At 47.7% G+C, this 21,859-nt stretch overlaps 1 long non-coding RNA gene across 1 annotated transcript; it reads left to right on the top strand.

The window, feature by feature from the left end:
• The first annotated feature begins 749 nt into the window (after window positions 1-749).
• Window positions 750-21,560, top strand: LOC132250250 (uncharacterized). The gene is made up of 2 exons (XR_009461910.1): window positions 750-2,476; window positions 21,334-21,560. It is a non-coding gene; the product is annotated as an uncharacterized LOC132250250 (long non-coding RNA).
• The last annotated feature ends 299 nt before the right edge of the window (window positions 21,561-21,859 follow it).

The raw sequence follows: 21,859 nt of genomic DNA, 5'->3' as shown, positions 1-21,859 counted from the left end.
CATGGGGAGCCCTAAGCAGCCCCTGGCAAGGGAAGAGCCATCATTTCCCCACATTTTTCTCCTTGAAAGAATTAATTTGTAAAGTTTGTTCCCATTTTTACCACCCACTTTTGGGTCACGACCCACAAGTGGAGAAACGCTGCTGCACTAGACGACCCCTTTGAGATCCCTCCCCGCCCTACTTCTCTAATGAGGGGGAGCCCAGCTCATCCCAGCGCCCCGGGTTGCCAAGCTGCTACACCGTGCGAGGGGCGCGGCTCCACCTTAAGAGCGGAGGCGCCCGCGCGCAGGCCCCGCCCAGCCCCGTGTCGGGTCCTGGCCGGGAACGTGTGCGCGCGCCGGGGCCGCCGCCAGGGGTCGCGGCCGGAACCCCCTTGCACGGCGCCGGCGCCGCCCCTCCCCCGCCGGGGACCCGCGCTCCGGGCGGCCACGAGCCCACTCATTGGCCCAGCCAACGCGAGGTGCCCCCCGGAGGGAAAGGGGTCACTTCCCTCTCCCACTCCAGGCCATTTCCCCCTACGTTCTCCTCTCTCTAGCTGCGATTAGTGGAGGGAAGTTATAGCGTAGACCTCTTCTCATGCTCCGATTGGCCACGGTCCCCATCCGTCAGGAAAGGGAGGAGAATTAAAAAAAAAAAAAAAAAAAAAGGGAAGGAAAGGGAGGAGGAATGTGTCTTTCTGATTGGTCACGGCTGAGGGAGGGGGCGGATCCGCAGCCTCGGGGAACGTAGAGCTCCGATTGGCCATCAGAGCCGCGTGTCAGTAGGGCAGCGGGTTGCGTTGCGTTGCGGTGCCCGGCCTGGCCCGGTCAGGGCGGCTGTGGGTGAGCGTGGGGCAGAGGCACTTCTCGTCTAGTTCCGGCAACTTGCGGCGGGCTCCCGCTCACCTCAGCGCCCCAGGACTGCGGGGTGTCCAGGGGGACCCCCGGCTCCCGCGCCAGCAGCCGCGGCGGGAGTGCCCCCAGAGCCGCGGACCCAGTGGCTCTCCCGCGGAGGCAGGGTGACTGCTGTCTTGCATTTGAAGCCCTGTATGATCCCTGCTGCCTCCGAAGTGTAACGCCCGCTTGGCAGCCGCGTTTCTAGTCAGGCGGAGCCACTTGGCTCGGGGGCTCGTTAGAATCTTCCCCGCGCCCGCGTTCCACGGCGGTTAACGACCCGCCCTCCTCTTCAACGGTCTCCACGCGCCACCCGCATCCGCCAGCCTTTCCTCAGGCTCTGGCAGTGTAGGCTGTTTTTCACTCCTAATAAAGTGTCACTTGTTCTTAATTCCACGTGACCTGGATGATACAACCCTACGTCCCTAGCCGGGTTAGTCAGTTATTTATGAAATGCAAATCTACAGAGCCAAGCGATAGCCTCCTTCTTACCTGAATTCAAAGTTATTAATCTGCCTCTTAGTTTGTAGAGGGGACTTTATTTATTTTTTTAAAGAAATGTTTCGTGTTCCAAGCCAAGTCAGCCAAATCAAGTCCAAAACCGTAAGTGTCCCACACCAGGGGCTTCAGCTATTTCCAACATCTTTTGGCGGGCTTCCTATGTGCAGGCCCAAACCCAGAGGCTTGGGGTTCGGATGCCCCCAAGCATGAATGACCTGTGCCCCCCGTGTCTGGGAGGCATGGCAGCGGTGGAAGTGTGGCAACAGTAAGCAGGAGTTCCCACAGACGCTGCTGATGCTGTTGGTGGGGGGGAGGGGGTGGCAAGCACCAACCAAGGGTTGGTGACCACCTGCAGACCAGCGGGGATCGCTGACCACCGGCAGATGCTGCCAGCGGTGTCAACAGCAGGGGATGGTGAGCAGCAACTGTGCAGCAACTGCCTGCCTGCTTGCCTTTTTGTAGGGGGTGCACTGCCACACTCGGGGTGCACGTGCACCCCCTATGCGTTGCCCCTGCCCCCAAGTTTCACCAGCCCTCAGCCATATGGCCACAGGAGCAAGCTAGGGAGGAATATCACATTTCCATAAAGTGGGCTCCATAAAGTGGGCTTTAAGCCCCAACACCCCAGCGGGTGCGAAACCACGCCAGAAGAACTGTTATCCCGGGGAACACTTAAAGAAAACTGCCTTCATGGACCCAGATACATGGTGTTTCCCAGAGGGGACATTCCTCAATAATGTGCGGCACTGAGCAGTGTTAGTAAAGCCTCTAATTCTTTTCAGCCAGAGAAAGGCACATGCTGTGCTAGGTGTGGCGATGCACCTCACCCTCTGCACTGCTTTTTCCAAATTCTAGATGTGCCCCTGCTCATGAGGCTCACCTTTCAAGAAGAGCCTGTGAAAGGCCTCACAGGGTCTCTTGGTGTCTGAGTTGCTCCGTGACCCGAGGGAAAGGGAGTGTGCAGTTTGGTTTTCCCCGTTGCCCATCTCTCAGATCTGACCTGGGTTTTTCCAGGCTTCTGCCTCCTAAACTGCAGAGATGCTGCATGTGGGACTCGGCTAAGAAAAAAGTTCTCCTGGGAGCGTCGCAGGCCTGATCTCTAGTAAGTTGTACTGGATCTCCATGGCAGGCAGGAGAGTGGGGGAAAAAAAAAACAAAAAAAACAAAAAACAGTTAAAAGTTTAAATGAGTCATTAAACTCAGTGGTTATGATTTGAAATGGGTCTAGCAAGAGGACTAGCTCAAGACCTCCACCCACTTCCACTCAAGCTGTGGTACAAGGACAGATGTCACCCTCATGGAAAGAGTGGCAGGGTGCAGTAGTTAAAGTTATTAAGAAAAATTGTGAGTGCCCAATTCCAAGCGGTTAATTAGCAGAAAAGGAAACCAAAGATCTGTTTTAATCCAAAGGAAAATAAGGGCTCTTTTTCCAACAAAATAGCCTCCCTTTTCCCGCCTGTAATCTCCCTCTGCCTTACAACAGGCCCAGCGGTCCCCATCAGCCCTACAATTGTAACCGACTTGATAGAAGGGGGACCAGGAGTTTTAGAGGTGGTCTTATCTATGCAGGAAAGGGAAGTCTCTCACTCTCCTTCCCTCATTCCTGCTTCCACAAAGGCTTCACTGCACCATAGGAAGTCATTCTTTGGGTATGGCCATATTTGTAGGTAGAGTTGGCTTAAAAAAAAAAAAGGAAGAAATGAAAGGGGATGCAGTTAAGAACAGAGCAAGGAAGGATGGTGTAGTCTGTGGAAACATTAGCCTGGGACCTGGCTGATACAGGTTTGACTTCCTGCTCTGCCATTGACTTCCTATGACAGGCTAACGTCACTGAAGAACTAACAGATGTTAGGATGCAAATGAGGAATGGGTTGGAGAATAATACAAAGAACAGTAGGAAGCATTTATATTACATTTATATTAAACAAGGGTATAGATTGATCTCGAGTATTGTGAACATTACTGGTTACCCCTGCTTAAAAAAATATAGTGGAGCGAGATTCACAGAAGAGTGACCAGAATCTGGAAAACCCCAAATATAAAAAGTGAATTAAAAAGACTGCCGGTGTTATTCTGAGATTGTAAAAAAAATAGAAAGTAATTATAAGGAGGTGGTCAGCCTGAGACCCTGCTGTAGGCAGTTGGCAGGTAAGACTCTCTCTGGCTGGAAGGCTGACAGCAGCCGCAACTGATATGGGAATTAGGGTGGAGTCATAAAGGGCGCTGACAGAAGTGACATTTGTCTTGCAATCAGCCCCTTGAAAGTGCTGTACAGTGATGCCCTGACAGAAGTGCATGGCTGCAGAGTGCTTTAAAGATGCCTGATCACACAACAAATTACCCTTCATTAGATGAGGAGTGGAGCACCTTCATTAAACTTCTGTCTGACCACCTTCAGAGCTGTCCACATGATGGGAGGGTGTAGAAGGAAGAGTATTGGAGCTCCAATCCACCCACCCCCCACCCTATCCCAGTGCAGGCTGGGCAAACTCCAGGCCGCAGCTCCATCTTGTCCCTTCTACCCCCTCCCATCATGCAGATAGGACTGGAGCTTGGAAGTGGGGGTGGGGCTAGGGGAGAGAGGCAAAGCTGACACAAAGCTTCTCCTGGATTGGCTCCAAGGTGGAGCTCATTTCCACCCTCCTTCCCCCCACCATCCAACAGGGGATGTCTGTTGGGTTATGGGTTGCTGTAACGCATAGCACTTTCTGTGAAGCACCATGGGATGCATGCAGAAATGCTCCGTGCATGTTTGGTAGGGGGCATTCTATAGCCTCCTGGGTCTTCTCCATGGTCAGAAATTTGACCAAGGTACAAAACGTTTTCCGAAGTGCTGTGGGTTGCTAAAATACTTTACAATACAGTGCTTCCAATTTAATACTTCATTTAACAAGCCTTACTTTAAAGTACTGTACCCATTTTAAAAATTCCATAAAGCTGTGCACTTCTGTTAAGTCACAGCAATAAAGCACTTTAAATGGTGAAAAAAGCAACTTCTGTATATACCCATGAGTTACTGTGGGGAGCTGCATGTCTGTCAGCACCCAAAGAGGCATAAAAGCTTCAGGAGCAGAGTGGAAAAGAGAGGAAGAGGTGTGGTATGGTTAGGTTAGGGAAGTATTGAGTTGTGTGTAATGCTTCTTCGGGTCTGAAGAAAAACCACAGATTTTGGGGTCATTTGTGGTTTGCAGACTTGCTTGTTTTGTTGTTTTTCTTCTACTGTGTGGACAGTTTGTAAATCTGACTGTGGGCTGACTGGCTTCAATAAGGAAGCTGAGTGACCCACCTACAGTAACAAACAAATGGTCTAGAGAAGGCTTAATGAAGCTTTTTACCTCCTTGTCCAATACCAGAAGAATAAAGCCAATGGTTGATTAAAATAAAAGGTGGGAAAGTCAAAGCCAATAACAAGAAACACTTTTAGGTATAATGTGCATTGAATTGTAGAATTTGATGCCATGGGAAGCATTTGAGTCCAAGAATGTAACAAAATTTTTAAAAATTGATTGGCTATTTATATGGCTTTCAAAAATAACCAAAGTTTTAATTAACAGTGACAAATTTTGCAAGAGAAGTTTAGCCTTGTAGTTTGGGGATTAAATAACTCTTAGTGACAACTATGAAATCAGCATGAGAGTAAGTTGTTCCACATCTGCCTGCTCAAGGCCTTACACTGCCTTCTGAAACATCTAGCCCTGGACAATGTCAGAGACAAGATCCTGGATGAAATGGATCTTTGTTTGATCCACTAGGGCAAATTCTGTGTGACCTTGGGCAAGATCCTCAGAAGTTGATCCTTACCTGTTGTAACACTTAAGGCACATCTACACCTGAACTGTAATGCTCAATATCCTATTTTACTGAGCATTAAAGTGTTGCATAAAAAAAATGTTAACACACTAATGCACAGTAAAATAGGCTACTGTGCATTAAAGCTCATGCTTTTTAAATGACGTTTCGCTACTGCATATTAGGGCAGCCTATTGCATATTTATTTAGTACCTCACATAGGAGGAACTAAATTTAATGCGATTAGGAAAAGCGCATTAATGAACATGTAGACGCACCCTGAATGTTGCAATGTCCAGCTCTTATGTACACTGCCAACCAGTGGAAACTGCAGTCCTGAGTTTGATTCTCAATCTCTCTATACAATATATGAGGAGATTAAATCTCCAAAGGAAGATATCCTCATAAATTAGCCCTGCATAGTGCTGCCTCTCATTAGAGATGGGTATCTTTTTTGGGACAGGCAGATGCCTCCTGCTTGAGATCCTCAACTGTGAGCCCCATCCTATGCCCAGTTTGCCTATCTGAGACTTCAGGATAGCCTGGTGCTTAGAGCACATGTGTGTGCGCGCCTCACCCACTTGCTCCTGTTTTTTGTACACCAAGCCTGGAAATCAAGCACCAAAGCTGCTCAGAGGATGCCTTCTTTCAGTTACTCTCAAGCATGCTACAGAGATTTTAAGAGCGACTGTGGGAGGCACCCCCAAATAACTTCACTGGTGTGTGTGAGAGCCCCCAGTGGTCCTGGACACATGGTGTAAAAAGACCAACGCCTTTGAAGTAGATGAGGGCCTAGAACCTTTGAAAATCTTGAGTCTTAAGGCCTGTGACCCATTGAAGCCAATAGAAAAACTAGTATCTTTAATGGCTGAAATGGTCTATTTGGGAATGGTCCTGTTTTGAGCAGGAGGTTGGACTCAATGACCTCCTGAGGTCCCTTCTAGCCCTGATTTTCTATGACTGTAGGCTTTGAAGGAGGCATATGGTCTCTCTCTGCCTCAGATCCTAGTTGGCACAATGGAGATAACACTTCCTTACCTCACCAGAGTTTGAAGACAAATGCTGTTCAGGAGAGTCGCGCAAGTACTTCAAATGAATAGATAATGCATCTTAGATCCTATGGCACAGGTGCTGCTGAAGATGGTGGGTCATTACTGGCTCAAGGGACAGGAAAAAAGCAGTTCCACAAAACTAAGCTGAAAAGCAGTGCTATACAAGGTACCTTCTTACTCAACAGATGTGTTTCTTGGGTGTGTTCTGACTAATCTGCTAACTTTACTGCCTAACTTTTTTAACTGTTTCTTTATGCCTGTTAGCATTGTAGAGTCAAAATAGTCCATATAGAAGAAGCTAGATTCCATTCCTTCCTGTTCATATTCAACAGAATTCTGTACTAAATTATGATCAGTTATATTTAGGCAAACATATTGAAGATTGTGTAGTAGCACAGGAGACAGTGAGGACAGAATATAACTCATAACACCCTTATTACTGGTAATGTGAAAGAAGGAAAGCTTGACTCGCAGATCCCAGGCTGTTCTCTGGGCTGGCAGTTAGACAAAACATGTTTATTGCCTTGTAAATTGAGCAGATTAGATGGGAGCAGGGAGGGGGCTTTCTGTAAGACAATAAATGTGGAACCACACAGTGCCATTTTCACAAAGTCACTTTTCAGAGAAGAACCACATTTCAGATTCGAAAGCCCTGTGGTTCTGATTTACAGTCAGGCATCCTCTTTGAAAGCAGCTGATGTAACAATGCAGGTTGGAAACAAATCTAGCCATGCCAGAGCATCCTGCATGAGAAAAGTATCTCTGTTAAAAATAAAGGATGTAAAAATCCCTAGAGGTCACCTGGAACCTTCTTTAAAAAAATAAAACCCAATAGTAGAGTCTCAGAAGAGATTAATACTACTGAGCAAAAAGTGAACTTGGATGGCAAGGAGTTAGGCTGTGTTGCCAAATGAGAAGGTTTGAGAGGCAAACAAAAAAAAGAGCCTTCAAAATTTGAAGGCAAAAGACTAGGAGCATAAATTGCAGCAGGCAGTAAGTAAGAGGGAAATTACAAAGTGCAAAATGGAGTATAAGGAGCAAATAACTAAAGGTGTAATTACCACAAACCAAAGATTCTTTAGGCATATTAGAAGCAGAAAGTTAGTGAAGGAAATCCTGCTCAATATAAAAAAGTTAAAGGAATCAAAGATTCCTGCTCATATCATCCAGAAGTGATTCCTTTGTATTAGTCTGAGGCATGGACGATGTGCGGGAGATTTCTAGAGTTCTATCCTGCAGCAGTTCACTTCTAGTAATAAATATAAGGTACTAACAGAGGCTGAGATGTCTGAAGAGGTGTTGAAGGCTGTTAATCATTTAAAATACAGCAAGTCCCCAGACACAGATGGTATACATCCAAAAGTTCTGAAGGATGTCAAGAAGGATGTGGCTGACAGCTGTTCACGATAATCTGTTACTAAAATCAGCAGTTTTTTCAAAGGACTGAGGATAACAAATGTACCAGGAGTAAAAAAAAGTCTTTGGAGTAATCCAGGTAAATATAGACCCATAAGCCTTACCTCTCTGCCTAGCCCATTGGTTGAAGGATAATTTGAAACCCCTGGAAGTTCACAACATAAGATCCAATCAACACAGATTCTGCAAAGGAAAACCATGCCTCATGAATGTCTTAAAAATGTTCAAGCACATCAATAAGGCAGATAAGGAAGAGCCAGCCAACATAATTTTCACAAAGTCAGTTTTCAGAGAAGAATCATGTCTCAGAAGGCCAAAGTCCTGTAGTTCTGATTTACAGTACTGACCAATGTGTTTTCAGTAGAGATAGAGAAGTATTAATGTCCTTGTATAAGGCCTTGTTGAGACCTCACCTGGAATACTGCAGGCAGTTCTGGTTGCCTGTGTTCAAGAAAGGTGAAGTCAAACTGGAATAAGTACAGAGAAGAGCCATGAAGATGAGCAGACAAATGGAGAGTGTCACATTAGAGGAGACTAGAAGAGCTTGACTACTTTAGCCTAGCAAAAAGAAGGCAGGGAAGAGATATGATTGCCCTCTATAAATACATGAGAGGGTTAAACACCGCAGATGGAAAACAACTGTCTAAGCTAAAGAATAATGTTGGCGTAAAAACAAATGAACTGGTTGTGAATAATATGTCTGTGGGAGAAAGTGTCTATCTGAGCAGCAAGGGTTAAGAACAACCTCTCAACACAAGTGGCTGGGGAAAGAAATTAAACTACTTTTAAGATGGAGCTCAGCAAATTTACGAAAGGGATTGTATAATGTGGTTATCTGTGAGAGCAGGAGAGCAAGTTTGAGGACCAAAGAGCAATAGAAATCATGGGTCAGAGATTGTCTTGGATCAAAAAGTAGCTTGGAGAAAGAAAGCAAAGATCAGAATTCCATGATCAGCTTTCATTATGGCAGTGATTCTCAGCCAGGGGGCCATTTCAAATAGAAATTCATGGCTTCAGAAACATTCTGACCCATTGGCCTTGCTGACTTCATTGCAACAGAAGAATTGTTCTGTAGTCAAAAAAGGAGTGAAAGGAAAGAGCTGCCATTTTCTGAGGGGTGCCTTGAGTCTAAAAAGGTTGAGAATCACTCTATTATAGCAAAAGGTGAAATGGGAAGCATTTTTAACATGCTATTCATACTGCTATATTTAATACATTTATTAGTGATCTGGTAAAGGTGCAAGGGAAGTAATAGTGAGTCAGCTAAATTAACAGATGAAGGAAAAGTACTCAGATTAGTCAGCATTAGAAAGAACTACAAGGAACAGGGGCTGTGTCTACACAAGCCGCTACCACGCAGTGGTTACTGCACATATATTTAGTGCCTGTATAAAACAAGTACTAAATAAATGTGCAGTAACCTGAGTTACTGCTCAGTATCACTGGCAAATGCCTTTTTTGTGACTACTGCACAGTAGCCTAATACTACTGTGCAGTAGTGTTGCATCATGGTTTTTGCTATACGGCACTACTGCGCAGGAGTATCAGGCTACTGCACAGTCAGCATCTTGTGTAGATGTGCCCAGAGAAAACTAAACAAGCTAGGAAAATAGGCAACCTGATAGCAAATGAAATTCAGTGTCAGTAATGCGAAATAATGCACATTAGAAAGAAGTTTTTAAAGTACTGTTGTCTTTTATATAGGGAGTAAATTAACCATATTAACTCAGCAGTAAGGCCTTGGCATCGCTGTAACCAGCTCAATGAAACCTTTGGCTACTGTGCAGCTGCAGTCAAAACACAAACAAGATTAATAGATTCATAGATGCTAGGATCAAAAGGGACCTTAACAGATCATCGAGTCTGACCCCCTGCCCTGGGCAGGAAAGAGTGCTAGGGTCAGATGACCCCAGTCAGATGCCTATCCAGCCTTCTCTTAAAGAGCTGCTAGGTAGGAGAGAGCACCACCTCCCTTGGAAGCCCATTCCAAATTCTGGCCACCCTTACTGTGAAGAAGTTCTTCCTGATGTCCATCTTAAATCTGCTCTCTGTCAGTTTGTGACCGTTGTTCCTTGTTACCCCAAGAAGCATCCTGGTGAACAGAGCATCTCTGATCCCTTACTGCGTCCCCCTAATGAATTTGTAGGCGGCCACAAGATCACCTTTTAGCCTTCTCTTGCGGAGGCTGAAGAGATCCAGGTCCCTTAGTCTCTCCTCATAGGGCTTGGCCTGCAAAATCTTAACCATACAAGTGGCCCCCCTGTGGACCCTCTCAAAGTTATCCACATTCTTCTTAAAGTAAGGTGCCTAAAACAGGACACAGGACTCCAACTGCGGTCTGACTAATGCTACATAGAGGGGAAGTATCACCTCCTTGGTTCTATTTGTCATGCATCTGCTAATGCATGATAAAGTGCAGTTAGCTTTGCTGATGATTTCGTCACACTGACAATTCATTTTCATCTTGGAGTCCACTACTGACTCTGAGATCCCTTTCTGCTTCTGTGCTGCTGAGAGAGTCATTCCCCATACAGTAGCAGGATATTTTTATGCCCTGGGTAAAGCACTCTGCATTTGTCCTTGTTGAACTTCATCCTGTTGTGTTCTGCCCACTTTTCCAACCTGTCCTGGTCCACCTGCAATCATTCCCTACCCTCCGGTGTGTTCACTTCGCTCCACAATTTAGTATCATCTGCAAACTTGGGCAGAGTACACTTCACGCCCACATCCAAGTCACTGATGAAGACGTTGAAGAACACTGGTCCAAGGACCGAGCCCTGAGGAACCCCACTGCCCACATCCTTCCGGGTCGATATCAACCTGTCCACCATCACTCTCTGGGTGCAACCCCCAAGCCAATTTGCCACCCACTGGACTGTGTAATTATCCAAGTCACAGCCTCTTAATTTATTTATGAGAATGGGATGTTAGAGTGCATAAGGAATGATGTGCAGAGTAATCTGAAAGTACTAGAATGACATGTAAGTCAGTGATGCAACATTATCTGGATACTTTGTGCAAGTACCGGACATCATGTCTTTGTGTACAAGTGCCCTTAAAGGACATTGTAGACTTGGACAGAGTTTGGAGAAGAGCACTGAGAATCATCGAGGGCCTAGACAAACTCTTGTGTGAAGAAAGATTGACAAGACTGGGACTGATCTCTTAGGAAGGAGACGAATAAAAGGAGACAGTAAAAGGCTATATAATATATATATGTACCCACCTGGCCTTGTGGAGTCTCTCTCTCTGGCTGTCCTGGAATGAGCGCCTGAGTGTTGCTGCGGAGGCTGCTCTTGCAGCCATGATGTTGGGTTGTTCTCTCCGCGAGGGATGCCCCAATACTTGCCTGCTATGTTTTGGATCTTTCGTTCAGTAGTGGGACTCCCTCTTGTAGCGGTGCATGTGTCAGGTGTTCTCACCAGTGGATGCTCTTGGGGCTCCACCTTGCATATACCCCAGCCATATGCCAGCCCCTTGGGACAGCCAATCGATGGTCAGCCTGATCTCCTACAGCATTGCCTCCCATCCCCTCTTCACTGCTCTGGCCCCTGTTTTCGACTATGCTCGAGTGTATTCAGGGTGGTGAGACAACCCTGGTGATTTGTTGGGTCCCTTGGGGTGCCAGGATCCCTACAGCAGTCCCAGCCCACTTTGCCCCAAATTAAAATTCCAGGGAGGGGCCTCAGCCTGCCCTCACTCACGCATCCTATGATCAACGATCTTGCCATCCTTCAACGACTTTCCCCTGGCCCAGCTCCCTTGTCCAGGGCAGTGTCTTCTTTAATTAAGTGTCAGCCCCTCTGTTGGGTCCCTCCTCGGCTTCTCCTCCCCTTTGCCAGAAGGCCCTCTCCTGTCTCGGGCAATGGCCCCGCAGCTTGCTCTCTGCTACATTCGCCCAGCTGCTTCCCCGCTGCTGGCTTTTATCTTTGCTGGGCGTCATTCTTCAGTTATGTTATCTTGCCGTGCCGGTCCCAGCCATAGATAAAAGTAGCTGATGAACTGTGTGAGTGTTCCTTCCCTCCACGGCTTGGTTGGCTCGGCTGCTCCTATGAGGGGTAAGTTTGCCCTGTTTTCAGGGCTTTTCTGCTTGTTGTTATGGCGGGCTGTTCCCCACCTTAACCCCCACCCCTTTTCCTTCATCCCCCTATATATATATATATATATATATATATATATATATATATATATATATATATATATATATATATATATATATATATATATATATATATATCACACACACACACACACACACACACACACAGGAATGATGTGGGGGGAGGGGGCGGGCGGGGATGGAGTGCCACCGCCACTTCCCAGGATCAGGGTGGAGGAGCTTGCCCCACCATCTCCTCCATCCCTGCCATCATGGCGGCACTCTGCCACACCACCACCTGTCCAGAATGCTTTTGGAGCACTCTGATTGGCTGTTTCACTAACCAATCAGAGTGCTTCAAGAGCGCTATGGACAGACAGACAGATGGAATAAGCCCATTATTATATTGGAATATATATAACACATGTAAAGTTGTCATCAAAAGGTAGATCTGAATCTTCTGTACTCTCTCTGTCCATTACAAGGATAATGAGGACATTCAAGAAAATGAAAAGGGTGGACTTGAGTTCATAGATTTCATAGACATTAGGGCTGGAAGGGACCTCGGAAGATCATCAAGTCCAGCCCCCTGCCCGAAGGGCAGGAAGTCAGCTGGGGTCATAGGATCCCAGCAAGATGAGCATCCAATTTACTCTTGAAGGTGTTCAATGTAGGCGCTTGAACCACCTCTTATGACAGGCTGTTCCAGACCTTGGGGGCTCAGACAATAAAGAAACCTTATGTCCAGCCTGAATTGGTCTTGCAGTAGTTTGTAACCATTCAACCTCATCTTCCCTTGGGGCACTCTGGTGAACAAACGTTCCCCCAGATACTGGTGGTCACCCCTAATAAACTTATAGGTGGCCATCAGATCACCCCTGAGCCTGCGCTTTTCCAAGCTAAAGAGCCCAATGGCTCTCAGCCTGTTGTCGTAAGGTCTGCTTTCCTTACCTCTGATCATGCGCGTGGCTCGTCTCTGGACTCTCTCAAGCTTCTCCACATCCTTTTTGAATTGTGGAGCCCAAAACTGGACGCAGTACTCCAGCTGCGGCCTCACCAAGGCCGAGTACAAAGGGAGATTGACGTCCCAGGATCTGCTTGAGAAGCATCTATGGATGCAAGCCAGCATTTTGGTCGCTTTACTAGCTACAGCATCACATTGCAGGCTCATGTTCATCTTGTGGTCAATGATGACCCCCAAGTCTCCTTCTTCTGTAGTGCTAGCCAGCGTAGCACTGCCGAGTCTATAAGGATGCTGCAGGTTTTTCCTCCCAAGGTGGAGAACCTTGCATTTTTCAGTGTTAAACACCATCAGGTTCTCGTCTGCCCATTTGCTGAGCCTGTCCAGGTCAGCCTGGATCGCCCTCCTGTCTTCAGGTGTGGATGTTTTGCCCCAAAGTTTGGTGTCATCAGTGAACTTGGCCAGTCCAATGTCTACATCATTAATGAAGATGTTGAACAATATGAAGATGTTGAACATCAACAGTTAAAAATGAAAGAAAGGAATTGCCTTTTCATTTGGTGTGCGATTGAAATGGGACACTTTTTCATAGTTGGTAGGGTCGGAAGGAACCTGAGTAGATCATCAAGTCCAACCCCCTGCCATGGGCAGGAAAGAGTATTAGGGTCAAATGACCCCAGCTAGGTGTCTATCCAGCCTCCTTTTGAAGACCTCCAAGGTAGGAGCTAGCACCATTTCCCTTGGAAGTTGGTTCCAGATCCTAGCCACCCCGACTGTGAAGTAGTGCCTCCTGATATCTAGCCTGAATCTACTCTCCATCAACTTATGGCATTATTCCTTGTTATTCCCTATAGTGCTCAGGGGAACAGGGACTCTCCCAGTGCCTGCTGGTCCCCCTTGGTCAGTTTATAGATGGACACCAGATCCCCTCTTAGCCTTCTCTTGTGAAGGCTGAACAGGTTCAGGTCCCATAGTCTCTCCTTGTAGGGCCTGCCCTCTTGCCCCCTGACCATGTGAGTGGCCCTCCTTTGGACCCTCTCAATGCTGTCCACATCCCTCCTGAAGTGCAATGCCCAGAACTAGATGCAGTACTCCAACTGCAGCCTGACCAATGTTGTATAGAGGGGGAGGATCATCTCCTTGGACCTGCTCTTGATGCATCTGTGGATGCATGACAAGGTGTGGTTTGCCATCCTGACCGTGTCCCCACATTGTCGGCCCATGTTCATCTCGGAGTCAATAATGATTCCAAGATCTTTTTCTGCCTCTGTGCTGACGAGAAGGGAGTTCCCCAGCCTGTATGCATGCTGCTGGTTCTTCCTCCCCCAGTGCAATACCTTGCACTTGTCAGTGTTGAAACCCATCCTGTTCTCATCCACCCACCTCTATAACCTGTCCAGATCTGATTGCAGCCTGCCCTTCTCCTCTAGTGTGCCCATTTCTCCCCACATCTTAGTGTCATCCACGAATTTGAATAAGGTGCTTTTCACCCCCTCGTCCAAGTTGCTGATGAAGATGTTGAACAGTGTGGGCCCAAGGACCGAGCCCTGGGGGACCCCACTGCCCACATCCCGCCAGGTCGAAAATGACCCATTCACCACCACTCTGGGTGTGGCCCTCCAGCCAATTAGTGACCTATCTGACTGTGTAGGCATCGACACCAGTCGCCTAATTTCTTAATGAGAATGGGGTGAGAGACAGTGTCAAAGGCCTTCCTAAAGTCCAGAAAGACTACATCCACCGCAACACCTGCATCCAAGGCTTTTGTGACCTGGTCGTACAAGGCCACCAGGTTGGTCTGACTGGACCTGCCTCTAATGAACCCATGTTGGTTGCCCCTAAGCCTAATCTCCCCTGCTGGTCCCTTGCAGATGTGCTCCTGGATAATTTTCTCAAAGAGCTTCCCCAGGACTGAGGTAAGACCAACGGGCCTATAGTTTCTTGTATCCTTCTTTCTCCCCTTTTTTGAAATACCACAGAAGTGACCAAGAACATAACAAGATTCAGAAAGGAGGGGACATTTTATATGGCTACCAAGACTGCGGAGTTATAATTAACGGCAACATTTTTTGGAAGAATATCATATCTTATGTTTCAGGACCCAAGTCAGCCTCTATTAGTAAAATGAAATCTATGGGGGACTCAGGCTACTGTGGGGCTGTTATAATTTTCTTAAGAACATCTGACACTTCCCACAGCCTAGAGGGATTACTAGTCCAATACATCTTGGAAATTCTGGTGTACCTCTGGAAGCAATGGAACAGTCCTACAAAAAGCCTCCAGAATAGGAAAAAGAGATTGGCAATTTTATGACCAATAATTGTCCTGTTCTTGAGAGACACTGATCCTCAGCAGCTCACACTGAGGAGGATGGGAGTTGCAAGTACTCAGCATCTCTCAGGATTAAGCTCAACACTTGTAATTTAGGGAACAGACAAATCACACGTGTCTGGGATCAAGTAGGAATGTTAGTTGCTGCTATATGTTGCAAGCTGCATGCATAGTAGGATTGTGGAGGAGAGATGCCAGTGGAGGTGGCTAATAAGTTACGGATAATAGACTCCAGTGGAAGAATCACATGTAAAAAAGACCTTATATACAGGGTAACAGTCCCTGGGGAAAATGAGAAAGAATGGAGCATTTCTAACGGAATGCAAGTGTCACGGCCGGGTCCTCGCGGAGGGCCGTGATCTCCTTGAGGCCCTCTCACTGTGCTACTTCAGCCCGAGGGCACCCTCCATTCTCGCCCGCCACGTCTTGATGTAATATGTAATAGGGAGGCTGCCTTGTGTTTCCCCGGGCCTGTCAGCTCCTGGACCCCTCGTGGGTCTCCCCGTACAATGGGCGCTACCCAAGCGCCCTAGCCTTATGGGCTATGCGTGGCTCCTACCTCCCCTGATACCACGCCCCAAGCCTCGCAGATGTAATGGACGTTGTTCGGTCTTTACGCCCGCTTCCCGGGCCTCCTCTCTAATGTGGCCCACTCTGGGCTCCCTCTCTCATGCCCAGCCTCTGGCTGGGACTTTCTTCTTGCCCAGCCTGGGCCTCCCCTGCCAGTGTGGTTCCGCTCAGGGACTCTCTAGCGGGCCCCGGCCCTTCCCTGGCCAACCACACGGATACCCTCCCTGACTCTGGCTCACCGCGCTGCTACTCCTTGTCTTCTCAGGGGCAACCGCAGCGCCCTGCCTTGGTCTGAGGGGGATTGCTGCACTAGCCTGCGGCCGGGCTCGCTATGCCCGTGCGCCCACACTGGGCTACTCAACAAAACACAATGGCGTTCCCCCTCTCTGGGGCTCGCCGTGCCCACACTGGGCTACTCAATAATATACAATGGCGTTCCCCCCTCTCTGGGGCTCGCCGCGCCCACACTGGGCTACTCAATACTGTACAAGGGCATTCCCCCCTCTCTGGGGCTCACCGTGCCCACACTGGGCTACTCAGTAATGCCGCCCCTTTCCTGGGGCCAGGGGCTATGTTCCCCCACATGCAATCCGGGGTCTCGGTCCCCGTCCGCAACCTATGGGTTGCGCCCGCGACCCGCTGGCTGCGCTCCTCGCCGCCAGCTGCTCACGCAGTGGCGTGCGAGCTGCGCCTTCCCTGGCGCTATACAGATAATGCGCCCTCTTGGCACTAGGGCACCCCACACTCTCCGGGGTCCCTGTCGCAACCTACGGGTTGCGCCCGCGACCCACTGGCCGCGCTCCTCGCCACCAGTCGCTCATGCACTGGCGTGCGAGCTGCGCCTTCCCTGGCGCTATGATAATAATGCGCCCTCTTGGCGCTAGGGCACCCCACACTCTCTGGGGTCCCTATAATTGAGGCCTCCTCCAACCCCTACAGCCTCACCCAAGCCTCCGGGTGTAATAACACAACGCAAAACCACAAGCCCCTAGGCTGTAACACAAATGCAAGCCACATGGCCATAACTCGTCATCATAGCTCAAGCCTCCAGGGCTATCATGAGCTGTACTTGCAACTTAGGCTCCTTCCCATATCTCAGCCGAGGGAGCTCCCGCCTCTCCAGCTGCTGGCAGAGAACTGCCAACCTGGCCTCAGCCCTGAACTTTATAAGGGCCAGGCCCTGCCTCCTACAGGCAGCTGGTTCCCCTTGGTTGCTCCGACAACCCGCAGCTGCGCTCATTACCTGAGCAAGCCTCAGCTGGGCTCGTTATGTCAGGCCAGGGCGCGCTCACTTGCTCCCTGGCAGTTTCTCCACTCTAGGAGCAGGGGCACCGAGGTGCCCTGCGACAGCAAGTAAACAAAAAGAAAAAAAATCTTGTGTGTTCCAGCTATTTTTCAACACACCACCAGATGGCAGTACAAACCTATTTGAATGAAGCAGGATTTCCATTAGCGAGCCATTTTACTTCTGTCCTGCTTCCTTTATGCTGGCTTGATTGAGGTTAGGTCGATACAGCAAAATGAAGTGCGATTGTGGTGCAGGCTCATGGATCATTAATGGAGCAGACACGTTGGCATGGATTTCAGCACACAGTCTCAACTAGGGTCCCTGAGGGGTTGGTGCAGAAGTTGGTGCCACAAAGCTAAAGCCACGCGTGTTAGGTATGTTAAAGCTGGGGCGAGCATGCCTGTCCACATTATAATCGCTCTCGCTGCACGGACATACTCTCAGCAACTCTAACATGATGTTAGCCCAGAGACAGGAAGAAGCTCTTTGGAGGAATGAGTAATCTGAGGTAGAGGCCTAAGGGAGGGAGTAGCAATATTGGAAGCAGATGAATAAAGGGGGGAAAAGAGGAAGGAAAAGGTAGAGGGGCTGCAACAGAATGGAAATAGGTAAAGTCCCTTCCTGTCCTTTTTATTGTGATATACTTTTTGCCCAGTGCTAAGACCAATACTGGGTTGTCCTCAGCAATGCATTCTCCACTTTTTGGTATAAGCCTAGGTTTAAATGGAATGATCAATAAAACTTTCACCACTTCCACCAAGGAGCATGGATCTTACAGGTAGGCTGCTTCTGGGATGTGAGCAGGCTCAAGTTACCTATACACTTCCTTGCACTGTGGGCACACTCAGTACCATAATATATGTACACAAGGGAGCAGAGCTAAGGCTGCCTTGGCAGTGATATTCATTTCATAGCTCTGGAGGCACAAGTGTCTCTTCAATGTATCATCTGGGCTCTTCACAGAAAATATTATCAAGGGTTTGTTTGTTTTTTAACTATGCATTGATCATGTTTCTTTTGCAGCCATGTGTGATGCAACCTGTGCTATCTGTCTCTGTCAATATTGACATAAGACCTATAGATTGATTTATTTTTCGTTTGAACTGGAGTCTGATTGTTGCAATTCACCCATAGGTATATAGATGCTGTTGTGGGTCTTGGGCTAATACTGACTGCTCACATGATTTCTGAATGAGTGCTGAAGTGTCATACATAGCCTTAGAAAAGCAGAAATCGTGCATGAGTTGAAAAACCAAAGATGATCTAACAAATAAACATTGTGATTCCCTTCCCAGAGACTTCTATTTCCTCTCTAGCCCTTCAGTCAGGTTTTCTGAGGACAGCAGCTGCTTGGGTATGTCACAAGGACCTTGTGATAAAACTATGGAGAATTTGGAAGTGGTGAATTTTGATGGTGGGGGATGGAAATTGATACATCCAAAAAGAGGGGTAGAGAGAAAAATTTACCTCTCTGATGCAGACAAGAAGGTGTGTAGCTCGTCCTGTTCTATCTGAAGTACAAGGAGCAGTTTAGAACCTAAGGGCCAGTTCTCCCTTGTCTCACACCTTGCCTCATCATTTAAAGCCCTGCAGAGTGAGCATGAAATGTGGCAGACACCTTTACCCTTTAGATTGTACCTGCTTTGCACAGGTATAAATGACTGCAGGGTGCAAACAGTGCAGAATCAGGCTCTGAGTCTTCTCTAACCCCTTCTTCCTCAGTGGTAATGTCCACCCCCTGGTTACACCTGAAATACCCTCCCAAGACCTGTGTCTCATTGCACTAGGCTGCTGTGCACGCACACCAGAAGTGAAAGTGCCTGCTCCAAAGATCTCTTGCTCTGAGTAGCTCTGAAGCACAAGATGTCAAGTGATATCTTTTATTAGGCCAACTTTATAGTAGGGAGAGATAACTGACAAGCATTTGGGCACAAAATGCCCTTCCTCAGATCTGGGAAGGAAGCTGCTGCAGCCCAAGCTGAATAGACATGGCAGGCAAAAAACCAGAATCAGGAAGAATCAGAATCAGGTCAAGGATCAGCAGTGGAGGTGCTGGCCTGAGAGCAGTAGCCAGCTTGTGTGCCAGTGCAGAAGATAAGCCAAATTTCCTGACTCCCAGGGCATGTCTGCACTGCCCTCAAGCCTGCAACTGCAGCTCACCTAAACTAATTTTAAGCTACCCAGCTCAGGTATTGTTCAGAGTATGGCTGCAGCAGGGCAGAGTTTAGGGGAACTAATTGCCTGAGTGAGTTGTACCTTGTGCTGAGTTGTGTGTTGCTGTGGTTTCCCTATTAGCATTACCCAAGTTACTTAATGTGAAGTAAGATCAAGTTGTCTCCCTAAGCTGCAGTAACATGGCTTGAAGGAAGTGTAGAAACACCCACTTTGGTGACCTTTCCACTGGACCATGCAGACAGTAAGTCATCCAAGTCCGACCTGAGGTTATTTTAGCAGCCCTGGTGTGAAATTAATGTGGGAGGCTCCCTTTGGTTCCCAGTGGGACAAGTAGGTCCATCCGCATCATAGAATGACTTGGGTTTCATCATCACATCCCTCTGTCATCTCTGACTGGATCCCTTGACACAAGCAAGCAAGGAGGTCTAAAATGAGCCCTGCAGATAGGAGTGTTTTTTGTCCCCTCCCCCTGCCCCCCACCAGTTTGGAGCAGGCTTAGTTGGGGTGAGTGTGGGGAAATGGCTCTCTACTGCCCTTGCAGTCTCTGTTCCCAAGCTGGTGGAAGATTCAGTCCTGGAGGATGGGAGATTCAGTCCTGGAGATTTAGCCCCTGGAGGAGGCTCTAGGACTGAATCTTCCACCAGCTCCTGAACAGACTGCAAGGGCTGTCAAATACTTTTTGAAAGAAGGAGATGAGAGAAAGGGGCAGAAGGGTAATGGAGAGAGTGAGTAAAGAGGGAAAAGAGAGAAGAGATTGGGAACAGAGAAGGAGACAGAAGGCCAATGGGCAGATGTAGGAAATCCTAAGAGGAGGCTGGGAGAGTGAGCAAGAATTTCCTTTTCCCCAGGCAGCAGGGAATGCACTGCTCCCACACCCTCCTGCACATGCCTGGAGGCCCTCTGCTCCCCATCAGCCGCTGGTCCTCCTTCTCACCAAGCGCTCATTATCTTTTCAAATGCAGTGAATACCCCCACTTAGGCATACGACAGTCTTTTCAACACCCCTTTGAGGGACTCTGTGTTTTCAGCCAGAGGGCTGCAAGAGAAGGAGAGGATTCAGGCTGCAACTCTTCATCTGTTGTGTGGAGAGCCTAGGGCAGGGCAGGACTGAGGCTCTGGGAGATTTGCTTGGGGAGCACCGGATTGTGGGACTGCTAGTGCTTAGAACTGGGGCTGAGGTGTCCAGCCTGAACTGGGAGACTATGGGAGTGGAAATCCAGGAGTGCTCCTGGTTAAGACCCAGTAAAAAAAAAAATAGGTGAAAGGGAAGTGGATAAAGCCTTTGTTTTACATGAGAGGAGAGTTTAGGCAGGTGTGAGTAGAATGAAACCTTAGGAAAAAAAATCATCTTCTCAATTATAATTCTTTAATATCAGGGCTGGGGATCCATCTGAGACATTGATAACTTTATCTTGGCAACATACAGCTTACACAGTTATCCTGCTTTACATCTACTGGATAACAACACAGCTAGAACTCCCCTGTAGCCAGGTCGTAGTATCTTGTGTATTATTATGCCACCAACAAAGCTGTGCGGAATTTTACCATGCTGCATATGCCTGGGGAGCAGGCCAGCAACCCTCCTCTGCCTTTGAAACAGAGAATGCTCTTCAGCTTCTCTTTAAACAGAAAAAAAATGACAAGTCACATGGCTCTGTCTTGTGGTATTTTACACCACGCATGAACGATTAGGAATGTATTGTGTTGTAAACAGTCTAGCCTCTTAGGACTTCCTCTGTCACTGCTGCAGCATGAAGCCACCCAGAGCTTCACATTAGCAAGGGGTGAAGCTCAGACCTTTGGAGCTGGAGGAGACTCGCCATTAGCTAGAGGCTGTAGAAAGTGCACGACATACTGGTAAACCATTTCTCAGTGGGGAAAATGTTATGGTAAATTGATTTACTTGTAAAGATACATCACATTCACCTATTTCACAGACTCTATGCATTTTCAATTTCATATGAAATTAGGTTCATAAACTGCATGCTGGCCACACAAGCAGCATTTGACTGAAATCTTTAAGAATAACAAAAAGCTTTTCCTACCATTTTTCCTTAGATGGTCCCTGAGTTAGCAAACAGACCTTGCTCTTATCTTGGAGATCATTATAGGTTGCCAGGGTGTCACCCCCGGAAAAAGAGAGAGAGGCCCTGTCTGTGGCCTTCCATCACCTTTTTGTCCTAAAATTCATCATTCCCCTGTGGATAATGCCCACCTGGGGGGGAGTCACGGGTAGCCAGAAGCAAGGCCCTGACATTGTTTTGCAACCTATTTCTAGCTGCTCATCTTTGACTGACCTGCCTGAAAGGAATCATCAGGACACCTACCTGCAGACACCCATGTGGGCCCATGATGGAAGGAGGCAGCCAAGCTCCTATGCTAGTCCTTGCCTTTGTAAAAAAATGAAAAAATTAAAAAAAAAAAAATCCATGTGGCATTTGTTCTACTCAGACTCCTTTGTTTTCACATCTCATTAAAAATCTCACTGTTTGCTTTTTCTGCTCACATGTGTTCCCCTCTGGTCCTCCTATATGATTAGCAACAATATACCCGGATCCAGGCCACTCCTTATCCGTGTCCCAAAGGGGGAGGGGGGCTGTTAAAGAAATCTTTTGTTCTTTAAAATAAAAACTTATCTTTGACTTTGAGGCAAGAATGATAAAAGTCTGGGAATGGAAAACAAGCAGAGATTAACACCTGTATGCAAAGGGGAAAGAACTGAGGTAGAAAGAACCAAGTGATTCCCTCCGAGCTGGATGAGAAAGAATGGGGGCAAAGGAGAGGAGAGGTCATGTTTTGTTTTT

The sequence above is a fragment of the Alligator mississippiensis genome, chromosome 4, assembly GCF_030867095.1.
Source record: "Alligator mississippiensis isolate rAllMis1 chromosome 4, rAllMis1, whole genome shotgun sequence".
Classification (NCBI taxonomy): domain Eukaryota; kingdom Metazoa; phylum Chordata; order Crocodylia; family Alligatoridae; genus Alligator; species Alligator mississippiensis.
The sequence above is the reverse complement of the archived record's forward strand: the minus strand, read 5'-3'. Positions and strand labels throughout refer to the sequence as shown.